We start from the raw sequence: 22,049 nt of genomic DNA on the forward strand, positions 1-22,049 counted from the left end.
TCTGTCGCTCCACTTGTTTTGCTCCACTCAAGCAGAAATGGATATAAAAATAAAATGTTTAAAACAAGCGTTTTGAAATAAATTCAGACTTGCTGCTTTCGAATATTTGCATATTAGAGTTCTATATCTTTTTCGAAAGACCCTGTTCTACTGACAAATTAACAGACTATCAATTGCCCAAGTTCAAGCTTCACTTCATTTTAAATGGGTAAAATTACTTACTCAAATTACTTGACATTTGATTTAGGATCAGAGATAATTTTGATTTTAAAGGTGGATGCAAAAACAACACACAGCATGAGAAAGAGATAAAGACTGGTGATGATAGGATTATGTTCTTCAGTCCACATACGACTGTTAATTTCAAAAATTTAAAATAATTTTATTCTCCATTACTTTAGATACCATTCAAATTTCCAAAGCAAGTAACTTCCATTTCTTTCTTTTTTTTAATATGAACTGTCAATCAGATTCTAATTAGTTACAGTTGGCACAGCAGCTCATGGGGATCCAGCTTAAGGGTTTGGCACACTTAGAAGAAGAACATAAAACTATTGTGCCGGATAAAAATTTCCTTGGTGTAGCTTGCAAAATAGTTTTGTTCCTATTTAGGTCAGGGAGATTGTCATATTTTGGGGGTTAGTTTGATTATTAGTTTGCATCACTGTTGGGAAGGAGCCAGGTGTCATCCTTACTGCTGCTTTAGCACAAGCTACCAACACTATTGAGTCTATAAAATGCATATGGTGCTGTAGTCTAAACCACTGAGCCTCTTGGGCTTGACGATTGGGAGGTCGGTGGTTCGAATCCCCACCCCGGAGTGAGCTCCCGTGCTCTGTCCCAGCTCCTGCCAACCTAACAGTTCAAAAGCACGCCAGTGCAAGTAGATAAATAGGTACTGCTGTGGCAGGAAGGTAAACGGCGTTTCTGTGCGCTCTGGTTTCTGTCACGGTATTCCGTTGTACCAGAAGTGTTTTAGTCATGCTGGCCACATGACCCGGAAAGCTGTTTGGGGACAAACCCCAGCTCCCTTGGTCTGAAAGTGAGATGAGCACCACAGCCCCATAGTCACCTTTCACTGGACTTAACCGTCCAGGGGTCCTTTACCTTTACCTTTTATATGGCCCCAGACATGTTCTGTAAGGACAGCTGAAGAATATTTATGCAGACAGATAGATATCACGGGGCAGAGTGAGATTCTGAAGGCAGACAGAGTGGCCTTGGAATAGGGCAAAACTGCATGGAATGCTGTTATAACTGTTGGGACTTACAGCAATGGTAGCTAAAACAGCAATGGATTCTGCAAGGGTGGACCCAGTCCTAAATATGTTTATTTGAAACAGAGAGTCACTGAAGACATTAAGATTTAATTCCAAACACTTTTTTAAAAAGCAATAGCTGATGAAATTGTGCTGCTTCATGCATGGCATTTTCACTAGAAGTGTGTATTCTGATGCCAGCCACAAGCTTCCCAGTGAGCAGACAACTGTATATATGTGAGCAGACGTATATGATATTCTCTGATGATTTTTCGCAAATGCTACTGCCAGGGAGAAAAATACAATTGCAAATGACCTGTTTGAAACTAATATAAGCTCAAGAAATCTTAACAAATGTCTGTTTCTTGATGCTTAAAAAAACAAACAAACAAAAAAACAGGAAGAGAAATTTGAGCTGGATGCACATCTTGGTTCTCCAAAGAGAAACTGTTTAAATAATGTATATTCTGTAGAGGAGTAGGGGTTGCCTGAAGCCTGTTTATTAGTTAATAACCTCCTCCTACCTCCCAGCACTAATCTTGTAAAGATCCTGATTTAATAAATCCAAGAAATTATTAAATAAACTAAGTATTTTATATTACTTGTCCTCTTTGAATCCAAATTGCAATACAACAGAATTACATTTTATAAATAACACCTTTCGTACTAGCACCACAGGGCATGGTACAAAAGAATCTAAATAGAACATGAATGCTGTAATCAAATGCAGACCCCAGGAAGGCAGATTGAAAAGGCATGTTGCTGGTTAGAGCAACAGACAGGGTAAGTATAGAGGGTCACAGCAGAAAAGTTGGTTTCAAATACAAGTGCACAATAGAATGAAAATTGTTTGCTTTCCTATTCCAAAACATGACTGATGCCTCTCATCTAAATGACCCAGTTTTATATATACAATGATTTAGGAAAGGGAGTTCAGGGACATAGGGTAACCTTTGTACTTTTCTCCTTCGTTTTCTTTCATCCTATCTTTAAATTATAAGTGAACAGGGGGCTTTTTCTTCAGGGGTAGATAAATCGTATCTTCTTGATGGTGGTTGTGGGATTCCTTGATGAAGCTTCTTCCAAATCCTTCCTGGCCCATTTTGGCCAGGGCAGGAGAGGAGGGCAGCTTTCCCCTTCTCTTTTTTGCCACATGCCTTTTCTAACATAGCCCAATAGGTAGAGCATAAGACACTTAATTTCATCATGGAACCCAAGGTAGTATTCATAGGGTTTTCAGAAAGTTTCCCATTCAAACACTGACCAGGCCCAGGCATGTGCCTTCAGACCATATCCTGTTAACTGTTTCCCATGCAAAGGAGTGCAGCAAATCATTAAAAAGGTAAGGTAGCATATTTCATTTAAAATGCAAATATTTTATCTTGGTGCTATAAATGTCTTGATAATAATGCAAAGCTCTTCCATGCTCCCTGAATCTATTTTCTTTATCTGGTAGGTAAAGTCCGTAGTTCATTTTGTTTCAGTTGGTTATACCGGAAGAAAGAACATTCTGCATGTTCAATATTCTTAAAACATATTTTTCAAGGAAGTAGACAGGGCAGACTTAAACTTATCCTATTAATACATTTCTCCTATTCTTTGACACATAGGAAACCATCTCTACCAAATATTTCTATTAGGTTCGACTCGCTAATGGCTCCCTTGCCCTGGTTACTATGAAAGTTTGCTGTAGCCTTGAGTTGTGATGTTATTGCTGTTACTCAGTTCTATGAGCTGAAAAAAGAGTGCTTGTTATAATAAAAAGAGGCTCTAATTGTTGGGTCACGAGTTAGTGCAGTGCAGAGTGTTTCATTGTGAAATATTTCCAAATCTGGTTTTTGCTATGTAATTTTGGGTCAGATTAAGGGGACTGGTAGAGCATATCCTTTGCATGCAAGAAGAGCCCCAGTTTCAGTTCCCAGCATTTGCACTTAAAAGGATCACATCAGACTGCAGCAGAGGAAGAGAAAAGAAGCAGGGATATCACATCAGTTCTTTTGAGGCACCAGCTGCCTTTGGTTCTCCCAGATCCACCACTTTGCAGCAGCCATTTGAACAGGTTGTAGCAGAGAGAGAGGAGATGAGCAAGACTGTTTTGCGAGCTCTGCTGAGAAACCAGGTGCCTTTAGCTTTCCTCAAGCAGGCTGCAGCAAAGAGGAAGATAGGAGGCATGGAGTGGTTTGCTTTTCATTGAGCTATAAGCTGCTCTAGAGCTTTTTTGGCTAAAAAGCGGAATACAGATGTGTCAAAATGAATAGCCAGTGGTGTACATGCCTGAAAGACCCTGTAAAGCTGCCACCAGCCAGAGGAGACAGCATCAAGCCCTCTCAATGAATAGTTTGACTTGGGATAAGTCAGCTTCCTATGTTCATGCGACAAACTATTAATGTGTAATAGCAAGTATATACCAAAGGTACTTAGTGTTTATTTATTTCAGTTAATAACCAGTTGGGAAGGAGAGAAGAAAACGAAATATTATTTATTGATTTTGGAACCTAGCACACCTTAACAGAAAGCTTTATGAGGCAGCTCAAATACAGTGGTACCTCTGGTTACGGATTTAATTCGTTTCGGGGTGCCATGCGCACCCTGAAAAATCCATAACTAGAGGTGCCACATCTGCAGAGCGCTTCTGCGCATGCATGAATGGCGAAACCCTGAAGTATACACTTCCAGGTTTGCTGCGGCCGTAACCCAAATATTCCGTAACCTGGAGGTTATGCAACACGAGGTACCACTGTATATGAAATAAGAAAAAAGCCCATAACAAAAAATTGAGAGAAGCAGCATCAAATCATGTTAAAAGCAACAGGGAAAAGCAGCAGTGTTAGATGCTTTCCAGAATGCATTAAAGAAAGCACACAATGAATATTTCGAGGGAGAGCATTCCAGAGACAAGGTGCTAGGCACAGTAAGTCCCTGTCCCTTCTTACCAACTACCCTCCATAGTCATTGGAATACTCTCAGCAGGACCCTGTGTATGGCCTCCGTGCCACTGTAAATTAGATATAGGAATGCTTTGCAGTGATGTGGAGATTATCTGTGGGGTAGTGGTGACCATATTCCATGCAGAAAAACAGCCTGCAGCACAGAGCATCTGTCATGTGGATGTAATTCCAAGGAGCCCCCACCTGGTCACCATTTTGTGTGCAATGAACATATGTGGTGGTTCTTACCTCCTGCTGTTTAAGATAGTTTCTCTGGGAAAGTGAAATTATGGGCAGCTAAGTACAGCAAAATTTGCACAGCCGCTTGAAACATAAGCACAGTCAGTGCACTGCATATATCCAAAGGGCAAATGATTATCGGTTCCTAGTTTAATAGGACAGATCTATCATGTATCATAAATATTGATGAAGAACGCATGATGCTGCAGGCGACACAAATATTAAACTATTTACAGTAGTTTTCAAAAAGGTGTGCAAGTTTTAAAGGGCAGAATTTTCTTCCTTGTTACTATTGTCTCTGGCCATTAAGATTCCAGGTATCCACATGGTGACCATGTGAAGAAAGGAAATAGGTCTCATTTTGTAAATGAGGAACTGGAAGACATAAGGCACTTAGCTCTCTTTGGCAAACTTTTTACTCTGGAGTTGTCCTGTTCAAACCAATGGTACTCAATTCAGAATAAATAATAATAATAATAATAATAATAATAGATTCAGGATGGCGAATCACGAGTTTTCTTGAGGGAAGTGGGAAACTGGTTGGGGAGAATTTACCCCCAACCCTCAGGCATGCAAGGGCAATACTTTATATACACAATACTATTTTTCTGTTGACTGTAAAAGGGTTAGAATATATTGAAAAAGCATTTGTAAAATGAGCGCCTGCCCCCAAAAACAACAACTCAGCAGAGTGTGTGCTAAATTATTATAATCTAAAATTGAAGATTCAGAGACATCTCGACCATGTACGAAGGGGTATCTTTATGCTAAGCGACTCTTTCTGTGGCCTTGTGTATTACACATACATCTCACATATGTTTTTAAAACTGTCTCCAAAGCAAATACAGTACCTAGCGTTGAGCTGTTTTATGGCTTGTTGATTACTTTTACTTAATTAGGTATGAGCAAATTGGTCTAATGTTGAAGAACAAATCCCCTGAACCAGTGTGCAAACAGTGCAGATAAGTGGGGGAAGATAGGGCCTTCTAAAGCAGTCTGCTGTTTTAAAGGTAGATGAAATATTTAGTGGCACCAGCAGGAGAAAATGAAATATGAGATCTTGCATCCCAAGTTATTTGTGACCTGTTAAAAGACAAGCTGCAAAGCACCTTTACCAAATTAAAACTTTGAAGAAGGGCACAAATGGGAAATGTCAGCACAATGAAGGAGCGTGATTGCCCTCCTGTCTCTTATTGTTATGTGAATTGGAGCTGTGACTGCAGCACCATAGGTGATAGCAGAAGAAATGACATGATTCTGATTCTCTTTTTAGCATGTTGGAATCCCAAAGAGGGGAAACAATATATGTCTTTCCCCTTTTCCTTTAGTTGTCATCCTGGAAAGCTATCTAGGTTAGCTTAGCCAGTGTGGTGTAGTGGTTAAGAGTGGTAGACTCGTAATCTGGTGAACCAGGTTCGCTTCCCCTTGGGCTAGTCACACTTCTTTGAAGTCTCTCAGCCTCACTCACCTCACAGAGTCTTTGTTGTGGGGGAGGAAGGGAAAGGAGATTGTTAGCTGCTTTGAGACTCCTTAAGGGAAGTGAAAGGCGGGATATCAAGTCCAAACTACTACTACTACTACTACTACTACTACTACTACTACTACTATTCTTCTTCTTCTTCTTCTTCTTCTTCTTCTTCTTCTTCTTCTTCTTCTAGAAACTCTGCTCTGCTCTGATTGTGTTTACTTTCTGTGGCCCCCGTCTACGACACATTTATTTGGAAATAAATCTCATTATTACTGTTTGCAGGTAAGGGTACTTCCAACTGAGCATGTTGGTAGGAGATCATCAGTCTGAATCAAAGTACCAATTACTCATGAGCCACACATTTGGAAGTAGAGGTCACTATGCCAATCACTGCTAGTTTAGGTGGACTAATTGGATAAGCACAAAAGGTCATCGCCACCAGTGTGGTATAGTGGTTAGAGTGTTAGACTCTAGGGAAACCAGGGTTCAAATTACTGCTTGGCCACAAAGCTCACTGGGTGATGTTGGGCCAGTCACCATCTCTCAACCTAACCTCCCTCACAGAATTGTGAGGATAAAATGGATTTTGGGGTGGGGGTGGGGAGGAGAACCATGTAAGCTTCATAGAGCTCTTTGGAAGAAAGGAATAAATAATAACGTAATGATGGCCTCAAAACTGTACCATAAATTGTATCTTAATTTTGTCCATGAATGATTTGAGATGCATTTCCTGATTACCTGCTAGCACAGAGTGCTTCCAGACTCATGTTTACTCTGAGAGTAGTTCTCATGTTTCTTCAGCATCCACGGCATAAAAATGCTGTCTCACATTTCTTTCCTATTTAATCTGGATTTGCCATTTTTCAGGAATATCTGAAAAGTACAAATTCCCTATTGCCAGTGGCCTGAGCCATAGCTGAAAATGTACTGTATGTGCTTAGAAAGACATAACTTTCTTAGCTCCAAACAATAAGACAGCAATTGCAATAATGCCATGGTTGGACCAACATGTCATAAAATTCCAGACACAAGTCTTCTTACTTTTTAAAAACTTTTCTTCAGAACAATAGAAAAAAGTGGAATACATGTTGCCTTGTTAGTCTGATGTTAACCTGGTTGAGCATCATAAGTGCAAGAAGGACACAGATATAGGCAAAATGTTAATTAAATAGTTGGGCACCAAAATCTGAAGAAGGGTTGAAAATAATTAGAAAACCTGCTTCCATTCTTTCAAAGTCTGGTTGACCCAATAGTTGCTGGTATCTCACTGCCTGATATTCCTCTTTCTGTTTACACATGCTCTATAATAGTAAATAATAAATACTCAGAATGTCAAGGCTGTTGATTTAATTTTGTAGTGTTTATGTATATTATACACAAAGGGCCAAATTATATTTATACCCATACAAAAATTATTATTGAGGCATTGTAAGTTCAAAATCCACTTAGCCTAATATGAACTTTCATTTGGTAGCATTGGCTCTATTTCTAAGTTCTGAGGTTAAAAATATTTTCTCAAAACTCAGTTTCTCCTACTTTAGGTTCTTACTCATTCTTCCCTCCAGTGCTTTTTAAAGAACAATCATCAGTTTTTATTTCAGTGAAGTAAAACTTGACTCGCTTGTACTGTATATAAATTGTCTCCTAAGTTCAGAAATGTAATGATCCCAATCCAGCTAAAGTTAATTGTGCTCATGGCCCATTAATAACAAAAGGATTTGTTAGCCATTACTCACTTTTTCCAGGGTTTCCATGGGATAGTCAAGACTAACTTTTACTTTATCAGGGTGGTATCAAACAAAGGGTAAAGATGAAATCTCAGCACCTAAATTCTCCAACGCTGTGTTCTCCTTTTGCTATGGATACTTTTATCTCATGCAGCCTAAGGATGTTTTCAATCTGCTTGGGAGAAGGGGACTAACCATCTTGCTCCTTGAGAATGTGAGAATTTTTAGTTGTTTACAGTATTATTAAGATTGTGTTTACTTATACCCCGCTCTTTTCCCCTGACAGGCACTCAAGGCAGCTTACATCTAAAAATAATAATGAGAAAGCAGTTAAACATTAATAGAATATATGATATATTAAAACATATAGATCATTACAAGAAAAACATCACCGTACCAGCCCTTTCCTTAAAAACGGTCAGGGTACAATAGCATTTATTTGGACTCGCTGATGGTAGTCTGACTAACAATTCTGCGGATAGCTCAGCCCACACTGGGTAACTCATTGCTCATATTAATGGCACATACTAGGAACAGTAATTATATAAGGTCAGGTGGGTCCCTATGAGTTCCTCAGATTACCTATTCTGTGCTTGAAAGTGCCTTCCTACCGTTTGTGAAGGTGGTGCTGCAGAGCGTTGGAAGTCAGCCCAGCAGTTCATTCTGCTTGCAAACTACCCCACGGAATAAAGTGGTTGGTCCCTGTTGTCCCCAGTACAAGATCACACCCGCAGCAGCAGCTTTTAGTGTCCTGCCCTACATTCTCCGTATCTCTGAGCACCTATGTATTGTGTACCCCCTTTGCATGATCTAAAACCAGTACTGTCTGCACAATTCTTCCAAAGCAGTTGGCATTTAACCACTGTGCTTAGCCTATACTTATCCCTGTATTCAAGCAATTCTGAATTGTGACTGAACAATTGATACATTAAAAAAAAATTAAAAATCCCCAAGTGGCCAGGTTTGGAGATGGGAAGGAGGAGGGCACGTTATCAATACTATCAAATCTTTCTATAGCTATCTGTCCTCTCCTGTCCCTTGCCTTGAACTTCACAAGTCATAGAATGGCAAAGTGGAACTTAAATACATTCATTGCTTGCGTGATTATTAGTGCTAAAGCAATTAAGTTAGTAGGCTGTTGAATTTGGACAGTTTGTTTTCCTACTGAAAACTGCATGAACCTCCCAGCATTGTTTGTTTTTATAGTTTCTTCCTTTCTCTGTCTCTCATATACACACACTCTTTCTTTCTTTCCTTCTCTCTCTCTCTCCTCCCCCCCACTCTGAATTTCAGAGACGCCGTTTCGAGAGACACGGTTGCGTCTCTGGTGTTGTATAAAATGCTCGATCAAGAGGCAATAATGTACATTCCTCTGGCAGGACAGAATGGGCTTTGCTTTTTTCTGTTTATTTATAAGACATTTCCTCTAAGTTAGTGGAAGTTTGATCGTTAAGAGGCTCCAGTGATTTTCCTTCCCACCTCTCCCCTCCCTAAGTTCTCTGCCTCAGCACTCCCTGTGGATCCTTGTGAACTCAAAAAGCTGAGGCAGGCGAAGCAGCCAAGCCTTGTCACTCTCAGAGGCAGAGAGGCTCCTTCGTCATCACTTGGAACAGGAACTACAACCGTGGTGGTGAGTGATGAGGATTCAGATATTGTGATGTGGTTGCAGCTATTGGTGCTTCCGAAGCAAAGCAGGAAATATAATATTTGTTTTGTTTTCTTATCACACTAGAGGCTGAAGATTTTAGCAGCTTTTACAGAGCTGAGAAAGCTTTACTCAACATTAATTGCTAGTGACAGACCAATCAATATTGTTTAGGTTGACTTTCGCTTGCAATGGTGGGTTTTCCTGCTGTCACCAGTGGGTGTCAGCCTTGGCAGTAGCTAACAAGGTGCTTGTAGGAGACACGAGTGTGCTGTTGGAAGGGGTCGGGAAGAAGAGAAAATGTTAAATCCTTCACTTGGATTCTTTGTCTGGCAACTTTTCATGCCTGTGTTTCTGAGCATTTACATTATGCTCTGAATACCTGATTGCCCAGCCAAGCAGAAAAGGAACTCTCCAGTGAATGCATAGTAAAAGAAAATGCTTCTATAAAAGCAACCTTTGGGAATAAGAGGGAAAAAGTAGATCGTTTATAGATCGGAGTTCCATTTTATTTTATTTTTTGCACATGAAGGTGTTTTTTTTAAAATAAAATAAAATTAACTCTTCACCCTTCTGTTCTTTTTCCTTATAAGATGATATGAATAATTCACACGTGAGGCTTTGTGGGAATCTTCTATGCAGATACATGCTTGGCACCTGTATTTCTCCCTGCAGGTTCAAAAGCAGATGGAGGAAGGGATTTTGAGTAGGAAAAGGTGAGAGGGTTGCACAGTCACTTCCCCTTTCGCCTGCTCATCCAATCAAATTTGCCGCCTTCTGTGCTTGCTTTCTTCTTCTCCTCCTCCTTCTTCTTAAACACACACATTTTGAGTCTGATACATGTGCTGGTTTTGCAACATCTAGTTTGGCCCATAAAAACATGTTCAGACCTATAAACGTTGTGAAAACTTAGAGAGACATAGCCAAACCTTAAAAAATAAAATACATGGAGTGATTTAATTAAAATGCTTATTCAGGGGCCAAGCAATTAAAAAATACCTATTGCTACATAGAAAGCTGCCTTATGTCAGCTAGTCCAGCTAGCTCAGCATTGTTTACTCTGACTGGCAGCAGACCTACAGGATTTTTTCTCATTCCTGCCTGGAAATTGAAACTGGGACCCTCTGCACGCAAAGCAAATTCACATCAGTGTTTGCAAATGTAGAACAGGCAGGACAAATTTCATGTTCTATTTAGGTAAGAGGGGGAAAATACAGTTGAAAGGGAACACCTGCAGTCTTTAAATATTTTTAAATATATATTTTAATCACCTTGAACTAATGAGACAGAGTAGACTGTACTAGCTAGGTGAATGAATGGTCTTATTCTAAATATGAAGCACTTCTTCTGTCTGGGAAATACTTCTGAATGGATCTTTTTCCTGGAAATCGTTCCACACCATGATGTCTACAAAACGCACTCAGAGACTAGGCAGTACCACCTAAATTCAAAAACAGTTATTAGCTAATATATGTAAAACCTATCACCTATACAGTATGGTTTTGCTATGTAAAAATATTATAGATGTCACCAGCGCTTTCTTTTTCTGGGGGTACGCAGGGGTACGCATACCCCTAAACATTTTGTGAATCTAAGTTTGGCCTCATTGAGGGGCAGTATTTCAATATGAGTAGGAAAATGAGAGTACCCCTAAACATTTTTTAAGGGGGGAAAAGCAATGGATGTCACTCAGCACAATGAGTGTAACTGCTTCTTAATGTGGGTTATGCCCTAATTGCCACCAAGAAAATAGTAAACTAATTCTAAGTAGTATATACCATTTTTATTTATGTGAACTGTAACCAGTATACAAATGCTAATTTTATGGAAATTCTGAGTTCCACAGCTAAATAATGCTTTATGAATGATGAAAGAGGCTCTTGAGAGAGTTCAAGGGTTTCTCCACTCATGCCGAAAAGTGTATACATCAGATAGTGGAAACAGTACAGTACATATTTTCTGGCAAATGACACATGGTTTATTTCCAATAAGAATCAGTAGAGTTTTGGGTATTTTTATAATGATTTATGACCTCCTGTCTTTTAGCATTGTGCTGTCTACCTAACAAAACATGTTAGGTATACAGATTTGGTGTGAACTCTCATTCACTGCCTTGAAACAAATGCCCTGAAATGAAGTGAATATGTGCTCCTCCAAAACACTTCCATCAAACTGAAAGTGTTGCTTCTCTCTTTCCCTAAGTTATTAATGAGCATGGAAACAAGTAGCATTGAATCTACATCATGAAAATAGGCTATTATTGTGCTATCTTCTTCAGCCACCTGAGGTTTACTGTTTCTCCCTGCCATTTTTGTAGCCACTGAGCCCAGAAAGGTAGTACCCCCCCCCCATTTTTCAAATATATTTCATATTATTCTAATGGAAAGTGCTTAGCCTGCCCATAATTTTTTTAGAAACCAAACAAAATTGTGATTTTTTTTATGAGTAGTGCAATTTGATAGTTTGCTCCCATCAAAAGATTTGGGGGAAGTTAATTCAAAGGCAGGTTTCGGTCTGCCATCTTTATTCATATTGGTGTCTGGCATCCCAACAGTGATGAAGACCACTGCTCTCACCTTGGGAACCCTCATGCGGAGTTTAGCAACAGTGTCTCAAGAGGCCACCAAACCTATCCCCCTATGCCGTCAGACCAAGTCACATTTCTGCCATCATTTGGTTCACAACGGGTGTGGTATGAGAGAATAGCAAGTGTGGTGGTAAGATTCAAGGACAATCCCCCCAAAATAAAAATAAAAACATTTCATTGTAGTATAGTATCAAAACTAAAGTAGTAGTGTTCTGTGTTACAAAACAAACATTTCTTTTTGTTTTCCAACGTATTTCTTATCAATAAAAAATTCAGTGTGATGCAAGCAAATTTTAATTCCCAGAGAGAAAAAGTTTGGTCTAAACCTCCTCACAGGGTCACTATCTATCTATTTACTTATTAAAAGGTATACACGACTTTATTGTAAAAAAACTTCAAAGTAGTTTACAAAAAGATAAAACAATAAAAGTGAGAAAACATACAAAAGTTAAAATACTAACACAGATTAACAACTTTCTCAGCATCTGGGTAGGCTTGTCTGAACAAGAAGGGCTTTAGCAAGCACTCATAGGCTGGGAGTCCCAAAGTGCAGGTGCTGCCACAATAAACAATCAATTTCTTACAAATGCAGACTGTGGCACCTGTAGCAGTGCCAATTCCACCAATCAAAGCATTGAGTGAGAACATGTGCGGTAAGGCAAGTCGACTGGTCTCAAGTTGTTAAGGGAATTATGAGGATAAAATGGGGGAGAAGACCATGTATGCTGTCTTGAGTACTTGAGGAACAGGTGGGAGATAAAACCTATTATGTCAGCTTGGGCAAGTATATGGCGGTGAAACTGTTCTGCTCTTTTTATCTTCTTTTGTGTAGTCATATGTTTATTGTGTGTGTGTTTTAACAAGCTTAACTTCTTCCATTAAGTTCTGGTGTGTATGCGGGGATTCTTTTTTCTTTTTTAAGATCAGAATCATAAGCTGCCTTGAAACTCCCCTGAGTTCAGGGGAGATCCTCATAATGCTTTAATGATTGGTACGATAAAATAGGCTAATAAATGCATCTAATAAGATACCCCCATAGATGTATTATTTGCTTTTATTTTCCTCTCTGCATGTTCTAGGATTTTCTATTATGATCCCATGCTAGCGTGGGGTAACGCTGCTGGCAAAACAAAGTCAGTGCAAATTACAGAGGAGCTGTGTTGCTGAAGGGTTGTGGCAGTATACTTCAGGGCACATGTCTTGAGTTCACTAAAACATGGGTATCATGCATGCCATACGTCATTAGATGTGCTTTCCAGGAAATAAGAAGCATAATCATATGTTGGGGGAGAACGTTCTTGCGATACACTCTGCCTTAGCAAACTGTCATGCAATTTCTCCCGGCCGTGTATATTACACAGTAAAGAATGGGAACCCTGCTGCATATCAGAAGGTTGTAATTTCATTTAGGTATTCTATGGGCATGGTAAACTGCAAGAGCACAGCTCAAGTGGCTATTTAAATCATAGGAGTTTTAAGCTGAAAATACCACCTAGCAGTAATTGCCCTTTTCTTCAGGGTTGCATTGCCCATAGGCATGCGCTTAAAGTTTTCCGCTGTCTTCCTACAAATAATAAATGGCTTTAGTAGGCAGAGTGGGGTGATTCTCCAAAATGCCACCCATACAAACAGGGTGAAGGAAGCGATCATTAAAAAAGGTGGGACTTGGGGTGCTTTCAGATGGGGTCTTAATTGGCAAATAGTGCAACAAGTCAATGGTAATAGGTTTATTTGCTTTTTTTGAAGAACTTGCTGGATTTCCAGTGGAAACAGGCTGCCATTTTATTCCTTATGACATCATATAGATGCTGCCAAAAGCTTGCAGGCATGAGGAGCGCTGATCCTGCAATAAACACCTACCTGGAAATAGCCTAATAAAGCAAATCTTCATGCACAATCTGAAATCCTGACAAAAGAAGTTTGCGTTAAGGAAAGGAAGTTGCTATTATTGGTTCTTCTTGGGGAAAGTGCTAACATCCAAGGCACCTTTTCTGTTTGTAAGTTACAGATATATAACCTATCCAATGAGTAGATAGATACCATTAACTGATCCACGTGTAAGGTTTCTGATCCTTCAATCCATCATTTGGAGGACTGGGAGCACACATTCCCCCTGCCCTCACACCACACACTTAGTTTAACTTCCTGGTTTGATTAGTATAACATCCAAACTGGAAAAATGTGGTTTGCACAAAGACTACAGCCCATAACCATAGTGGGAGTGTGTGAACGCAGAGCTATTTTCTGATCCTCCAAAACATAGTTTTACGGCAGCCTTCATATCCATCCATACATTTACCATCTTGTGGTACAAAATGATTTAGCTGTTAAGTCCTGCTGTGTTTTCCTGTGAATCAATGATTAATATAAGCTGTGACCAGTGTATGGTCCAGCTTATGAATATTGTGACCAGAGCTTAGCTCTTAAAAATGAAATGTGCCTATTTTCCCAGTTCAGAAAGGCTGAACTTGGAACTCTGTGGGGGTTGTTGCTTTGGCAGTGAAACAGCTCAGACTGGAAGTTCACCTACTTCCTGGCCTTCAGACAGGGGATTGCCTGTTATTCCCACACCTCATGTGGCAATTGTGAAGCTCTTTTTGGTTTATCATCTCATCTGTTTTTATGCTTCTGAAGGGGATTGGGGAGTGGAATCTGAGAGTGGGCCAAGAACCCAAGCAACTGGTGTGGAGACCTCTGGTCCTGGGGTACAGATGTTTGTGACCAACAGCTTCTTGTAGTAGCTAGAAGTACAAATATCTGCTGGGATGTTTTGTTCCACCTGCTCCTCCTCAGAGGACAAGCCTAAAGCTTGATAAAGTGTTACCCTCTGTGTATTAAGCACCTCCTGTAAGGTTCTGGATTGCTTTCAAAAGAGAGTGTCTTGTGCTCCCTATTATGCTACTGGTTCAGCCCTCTGTTGTTAGAGTTCCTTAGATTCAGTGCCATGCTATTTGATTGGTATCTTTCCAACAGTGATATGTGTTCTACTTGTACCATGTGGAAAAATGAATAAAATATCTAAATGTTAAAAGACAGTTTATAAACACCATATGCACACGCACACCGTGGAAAAGAAAACTTTTCACTGAAAATATCTTAATTAGATAATTCTCCTGTTTGCATGTGTAAAAGACTGGAGAACTGCACCTTAGTTTCTCTGTATGTGTGTTTAAAAAAATTAGGCTATAGAGCTAATAGAAACTAATTTTCAAGCATGTGTAAGATTGTAATGCATAAGATAGAGCTAACATGTCCTTTATTGTTCCAGATGGGAGCAATGGGTAGAACTCTTTGGGGAACTAGATTTCTACTGAACATTAGGAGAAACTTCCTAATGACAAGAACTGCTTGACAATAGCTGGTTCAGAAGTAGGGATACCGGAGAAAATAAATTAAGTTTGCATTTAAAAGCAAACCTACCTAACTTGCTCCTTCTGAAATAATGTGTGAAATGAAACAGTCATCCTTCCAAATTCATATTTCTTTGAAAGTTGCAGTGCGGTTCTCCAGCCACATTATGGGTACAAAAATGCATATTAAATGCTTACATTCATGAAAATATCATGAAGGTGTATTTTATTAGAGAGACTAGCTCTGCAAAATTCTGTATATTGAGCAAAACTGCATACAGATATGTGTAAGGAAAAATTCAGACTAAAATGCTAAGGAATTTTATGATTTTGAAAAAAATTATAGAAAACTGAGGTGGAAACATGGTGAACTGTACTTAAGATTGGAAAAATGAGAAAATGAAAGAAACCAAAATTGACAGATTTACCCATCGTTGTTCAGGAGCTCTCTTTTGCAGGAGCAGATGCTTGGTAGCTTCTGTCTGGGATGCTGCAGTGGCAATCTACATTGCAGGTCTTGCAGCCAAGAAAGGGTTTGAGTAGATGACCTGCATGATGCCTTCCAATTGTAAAGTTCTGTAATTTATTATTTACTCTGTATTCCAGTGAAATTGTAATTGGTGTGAAATGTTTTTAGTTGCAGAAGAAATCCAAAAGGCTTGCTTGTTTCAGTGCATTTGCTGTGTGGCTATATGAAGGCACTTAACTTTTTGTTGCCTTGATTTAATCTCTTTATGGGAACTGTAATGTTAATGAGATATCACACTAGGAGAGGTGAGAGTGAATTTCAGATATGCAGTGTGTTTGTATGTAGACACGCAAAAGAAAAATTACTTTCCCTGTGGTGACATTTCCAGGCTGTGCCACCAAGAAATATAACTATCCAGATATCTACCCTGATCATTATATCCTGTTGTTATATAACATTTTGAGCAAACGGAGTCATTGACGGTAGTAGTACATTCAATTTTTAAGATATCCTTTGTGTCTTCAAGCTTGCTAAGCAAACTAAGGTACAGGAGCACTTTTCTTTTTTGTGTTGCCTCTGTGTTCATCCTCTTTCTGAGATGCTGTGTGCTCTAGGGCAGGGCTCAATTAAGTGAACAGTACTTATCTGTTGGTTGGGAAACTAAAGCTGTAAACAAGGGTATAATAATAAAAATTAGAGTAAGTGAAGGTCAGGGCAGGTTGTTTTTATATTTTGGAGAAAATGATATATTTATCCTTGAGAAGTATAGGGCAAGATGCTTTATAGTGAGGATAAGGAGCCGTTGACTTGTGATCAAGCAAATCTGGTGTAAAGAAAATGTTAGCTTAAAAATGAGACATATCTCTTGCACCCAGTGCTGAATATGATGGGTGGAATTCAACATTATACTGTTACATGCCACCACCGCCCCAATCTTCACAGCACTGTGAGATTCCAGTCGCTCCAGTAGCTTACCCGGGATCTGTGTTTCCTTTTGGACAATGAGGCACAGTGGAGACTAGGGTGTCTTTATAATATATGGTTTATTTACACATATATACAACATGAGCCTATGATGGAGCAGTTCAAAGCATTACACTCTCTCCCATTGCTGCAGACTCTGATTCAAACTGTCAGCCCACATCGTGCTCTGCTCCCCTCTCTCCAGCTTGATGTGTTTTAACAGACTGACTATTTTTCTCTAGCTTACATCATCCCCAACTGAAATCCTGAAAAATTCCTTCCTAGAAACTCTACCCAGAGCTCAGCGCGGGGCTTCACCCATATGCTGACTGGCAGAGACCCCATCACCTGCCTTTGTTCTCCTTGATGGTTCTTCCCCCAGGTGATTTCCTGAGTACTGAAAAACTGATTTGGTCCTGTATTTTAACACTTTGCCAAATCCAGCACCTGGCAGCCCATTTCAATACTCCAAGCATTGATTAAGCTAAAACACCCATTAGACCCAGGAATTCCGGGTAGTCAAGGCACTTACAAACTCATAACAGTACGATGGATGAATTTTCCATCAATGCAAGCACTGTGGCTTGCCAGACAGAATGGTCATGCCCCTCAACCCCCATGCACAGTTGTAGCGGTTCTCCCGACCTCCCCATAGCCAATTTCAGGTTGCATGGGGGACAGGAGAGGATGGGAAAGCCCCGTTGTGCAAGTGGAAGTCCTTGTGCAGGGATTCTGCTGACAGGGCTTGTTAGGTGGATCCTGCCCAGCGAATTGACAGATGACAGATGGCATTTTAAGCTCTTGCTCATTCCTCTAATATCCCACACCCTTTTTCCTTTTCTACATCTCACATGTCACTTTCCAGCTCTGTAAATGCTCGGCTTCCCATTCATTTGCCCAGGTAGACCCTATTTATCATCTCCAGTCTCTGCTGCACAACATTCATATATGGTACAATCATTGTTTGATCTCTATGTCATCACATGTAAAACTTTCAGTCCTTCAGGGCCATGACAAGCCAGGTGGAGATTTGCATAGCTGATTTGGAGACCCTTATAAAAGTATATTTGAAGATGTGAGAAAAGTATAAATGACTTTTAAAATGAAGGAGCCGTAGGTTTAGGAGACCAAACACCAAGTCTGGTCTAGAAAAGAAGGCTTGCAGAAAACTAATAATAATTAGTTTGAAGAAAATTTGAAACTCCAAGCCTATATAATAAATTTTCCCTAGACCTTAGTGACTACGTGCTGATGTGCCTTTAGCACAGGGGTAACTAGCTTGGTGCCCTTCAGATGTTATGGGCTGCAATTCCCTTCAACTCCAGCCAGCGTGGCTGGTGTCATATGCAGGCCATTGTTATTCCCACTTTACAGATGGGAATTGTAAGGCTTAGAAGCAATAATATGCAAACACCATTTGCCGAACTAGTGTTTAAACAGTTCCTTCCCTTGAGAAATCACCCATACCTTTCTCACTTCACTGCAGTATTTAAGTTATGTAGCAGAAAACAATTGTACCAATTTATCTGAGAATGAGTGCCTTTTCATATAGACTCTTTATAGTCTAAAAAAGAGTAGAATATTAGTTTTGCTGGATCCGTTTAAGACTGGCCCGATATCCTCTTTTCCACAGTGGCCAACCAGAAGCATCTGGAAAAGCCAGGAACAGGGCATGTAGGTAACAGCACTCAGCTTGCTTCTAGTATTCAGGCTACCTAGGATTCATTATCATGGTTGGTAACTCTTGGTGGAACTTCATAAACTTGTCTAAAATGCTTTTAAAGCTATCTGAGCTAGTACTTCTCCTCCACATTTTGTGATGGTGAGTTCCACCAATTATTTTGCACTGTAGTTTTATGAAAACAAAGTGAGGTACAGTTTAGTGGAGCGGGGGTTAAACCCCGAACAATTTCTGTAGGCCAGTATGTAGACATACAATGTACGCCTGCTATTTGTTATGTGTGGGTGACTCCCATTGATGACTGCAGGACTTAGTAAATGATTAGATAAAAAATTGCAACCAAAAACAGTAGGTCATAGTGACATTAAAATCCATGATTTTGTAGTGAAGCATAGGGGTGGGGGGAGTGCTATTTTGCAAGCTGAATGTCGTATTTTTCTTATATTAACCGAGACTTTTTTTAAAAATCTTTTTTTAAAAAAAGGAATACACCCTGAAAACACATTAGTAATCCAGAGTGTTTAAAATGAAAACAAAGTGACTAACAAAATTAAATACTGTACATGTGTGCATTCTCTCTAATAAGTATCCCTGAGAATATAAACTGTTCTGATGTGTATGGTAGATATTCTATCCATATATATATATATATATATATATATATATGCTTTCGTAGATTTTCACGGGTACAGGAATGCAGGTTTTGGTGTCTTCGGGTGTCTTCCCGTGTAAGAGTCGGGGTGTCTGTGCGACGTTTCGACGAGGTCTCACTCGTCATCTTCAGGCTGGTGCTTTCGGCTTCTTGTTACTGGAACAGAGCAGAGTCTGGTGTTTGAGTTCCTATAAATACTGTTGAGGGGTGTGGTGTATAGCCTCCAACGTTCTGGGCAGAGAGGAAGTTCCTAGATTAGTGTGCCTTTTCTTCTTTTGTTCTTTAATTACTTGAGGGATATCTTGGGTGATTTCATGAGTGATATTCTGAATATCACTGGGTGGGTCATTAAGTGTAGATTAGTTGCTAAAGCTTTCGTGTCTTGACCTCTTGAGCTTGTGAAGAGTTTTTCTGAGAAGATGGCTGTGCTGCATTTAGTTGTGCTCTGGCTTGGCTTCGTGTATAGGGGCGAGCTATGGTTTTGTGTCTGGCAGTAATAAATAATACTAGACCCAGTCAAAATATTCCTAATCAAAATAGGCACAGACTTTGCTGGGATCTGCAGCTGAATTTTGCTGCCAAGTCTCAGTTTAATAGAAGAAGCATTTCTCGTGAAGGCAGTCTGTTCATGTCTCCTTTAAAACTACAGAAGAGATCCCATTTTCTCCCCCCCCCTCCACTCTAGCAGTGGGCAGCCCTTCAAACTTTTGATCATCCCGACTTTGTACATTTCACGACTGAACTCAGCTATGCCAAACATCCTCTTAGGAAGTTGACATTTGTGCCGTTTCTCAAAAAAGGGGGAAGAATGAATCCCAACTGTTTCCTCTTGCCCTTTTGATTGAGAGAGCAGTAAGTCAGCAGGAGAGGTGCAGCTTTTAACAAGGAGGGGTGTGCAGAAGCTGATTCCAATCCTTCTACAGGCAGAGCAGAAAAGAAAGAGGAAGAGACTGATGTGAAGCAACACTAATCAGAGCTGATTATGGGGCATGAATGGGCTCATTGATGAGGGCAGACACAACAAAGAGATTAGGCTGGAGAAGGGAAAATCCTGCACTGGGGTGAAGGAAGTTGGTTTTACGACCCTTTGAAATCTGACTTGTACTATTCTGTAGCTGTTTCTTTTTCTGTTGCTCTGTACACAGATAATGGGAACTATCCTAAGCTGCAGTACTCCCTGATATTTGCTTAAAGAGAGCACTGTCTGTCCTCCCAGTCTTATGACACCACAAAATCTGTAGAAGCTTTTAGCAAACACGATGCTAGGGTAGGGCGTCTTAGTGCTGTTGTATGGTGGCATTGTTAACTGGGAGTAGAGGAAAGGACCCATAATAGTTACATTAAGGGTAAAGGTAGCCATGTTGACCCATTTTTATTTTTATTTTAAATCTAACAGCCATATTAGGGTGGTGCCTTTATTAGGCCAATCAAAAATGTCGTGAAATAGTGTGCAGCTCACAAGTTCCGCAAACCTTAGCAAATCTCACAAACTATCTTTGTCAATAAGATAGCTTGACAATACTGGCTTTATTGAATTATATCTACAATACATTTTTTGTCTTTAAAACTAACATCAGTAGGAGTCACCAAATCATATGGTGCCCAAAGAACACTGAAGTGAATCTATGTGGATTTTATTTTTTTCCATGGGGAAGCAGATCCTTCTTGCCTTGATGGCACTTATTACGACATCACACTCCATGTAAACATTTACAGTATACAGACAGAGAAAACATCTATTCCATTTGTGCAACTATATAATTGCTGGGTATAAACTGTTCACAGCTGGCAGCGTGTCTAACCGAACTTGTATCCTCCCTTAGAATGTAGGTTACATTTAGCACCATTGTACAGCAGGGTCAGTTGAAATTGCTCTTCACAGCTGTTTAGTTTTCAGGATAGCTCTTTCATTTTATTTCGAGAAAAATTTTGAGTTTTCCCAGACCTCTGTTCAAGTCTTCCTGGGGTAGATGCATAATTCCTGGTACTATCAAGTGACTTTTCCCAGAAGAGTGTAATAGTGTAAAAATTGAGCAGTTGTTGAATATCTCTTCTTAAACTCTGCTAGATGTGTAACCCTGTTTAGTCAAAATGTAGGGTGGAGTCATGCCATGACATATTACAATTTTCCTTCATACAGAAAGCACTCCTGTTTATAATAGTGCATGTATTATCAAGTGTGTCTTGATTTCAGTAAGGCTTTTGACAGAGTCCCCCATGATAGTCTTATGAAGAAGCTCATAAATTGTGGGCTGGACAAAGTAATTATTTGTTGGATTTGTAGCTGGTTGACTGACCACTGCAGCACTGAAAAGAGTGCTCACTAATGGTTCCTCATCATCGTGGAAAAAAGTGACAAATGGGGTGCCACAGGTTCTGTCCTGGGCCTGTTGTTCAACTAAACGACTTGGATTAAGGAATTGAGGGGATGCTCGTCAAATTTATAGATAACAACAAACTGGGAGTTGTAACTACAGTAATGCTACAGAAGACAGAATCAGGATTCAAGATGACCTTAATAGATAGAGAACTGGGGCAAATCTAACAAAATGAAGTACTATAGAGACAAATGTAAGGTTCTACACTTAAGCAGGAATAACCAAGATAAGATGGGGGACACCTTGCTTGCTAGTAGTATTTGTGAAAAAGATCCAGAGTTATTGGTAGACCACAAGCTTAACATGAGTCAACAGTGTGATGGAACAGCAAAAATCCCCAATGTTATTAACTGTGCATAGGCTGCACCAACAGAAGTATATTGTCACGATCATCATCCTGCTCTATTCTGCCTTGATCAGACCACGCCTGGAGTGCGGTGTCCAGTTCTGGACACCACAATTTAAGAAGGGTATTGACAAGTTGGAAGGTGTACAGAGGAGGGCGACCAAGATGATAAAATGCCTTGAAACCAAGTCTTATGGGGAGCAGTTGAGGGAGCAGAGTCTGTTTAGCATAGAAAAGACAGAGAGGAGGATGGAGCAAGCTTATTTTCTCCTGCTCTGGAGGGTAGGATTCAAACCAATGGCTTCAAGTTGCAAGAAAGGAGATTCTGACTAAACATACAGAAAAACTTTCTGACTG

At 39.9% G+C, this 22,049-nt stretch overlaps 1 protein-coding gene across 13 annotated transcripts in view; it reads left to right on the forward strand.

Annotated features, from left to right (window-relative positions):
* ZBTB20 (zinc finger and BTB domain containing 20) overlaps positions 1 to 22,049 on the forward strand; it is a 511,117-nt gene that overhangs the window by 288,174 nt on the left and 200,894 nt on the right. The window contains exon 6 of one of the 13 annotated variants that reach the window (XM_082221570.1): positions 9,117 to 9,251. The exons of the other annotated variants lie outside the window; for them this stretch is intronic. The gene's annotated coding sequence lies outside the window, so the exon portion shown is untranslated. The remainder of the gene's footprint in view (positions 1 to 9,116; positions 9,252 to 22,049) is intronic. 13 annotated transcript variants of the gene reach the window in all.

The sequence above is a fragment of the Podarcis vaucheri genome (genome assembly GCF_965113315.1).
Source record: "Podarcis vaucheri genome assembly, chromosome: 4".
Taxonomy (NCBI): Eukaryota; Metazoa; Chordata; class Lepidosauria; order Squamata; family Lacertidae; genus Podarcis; species Podarcis vaucheri.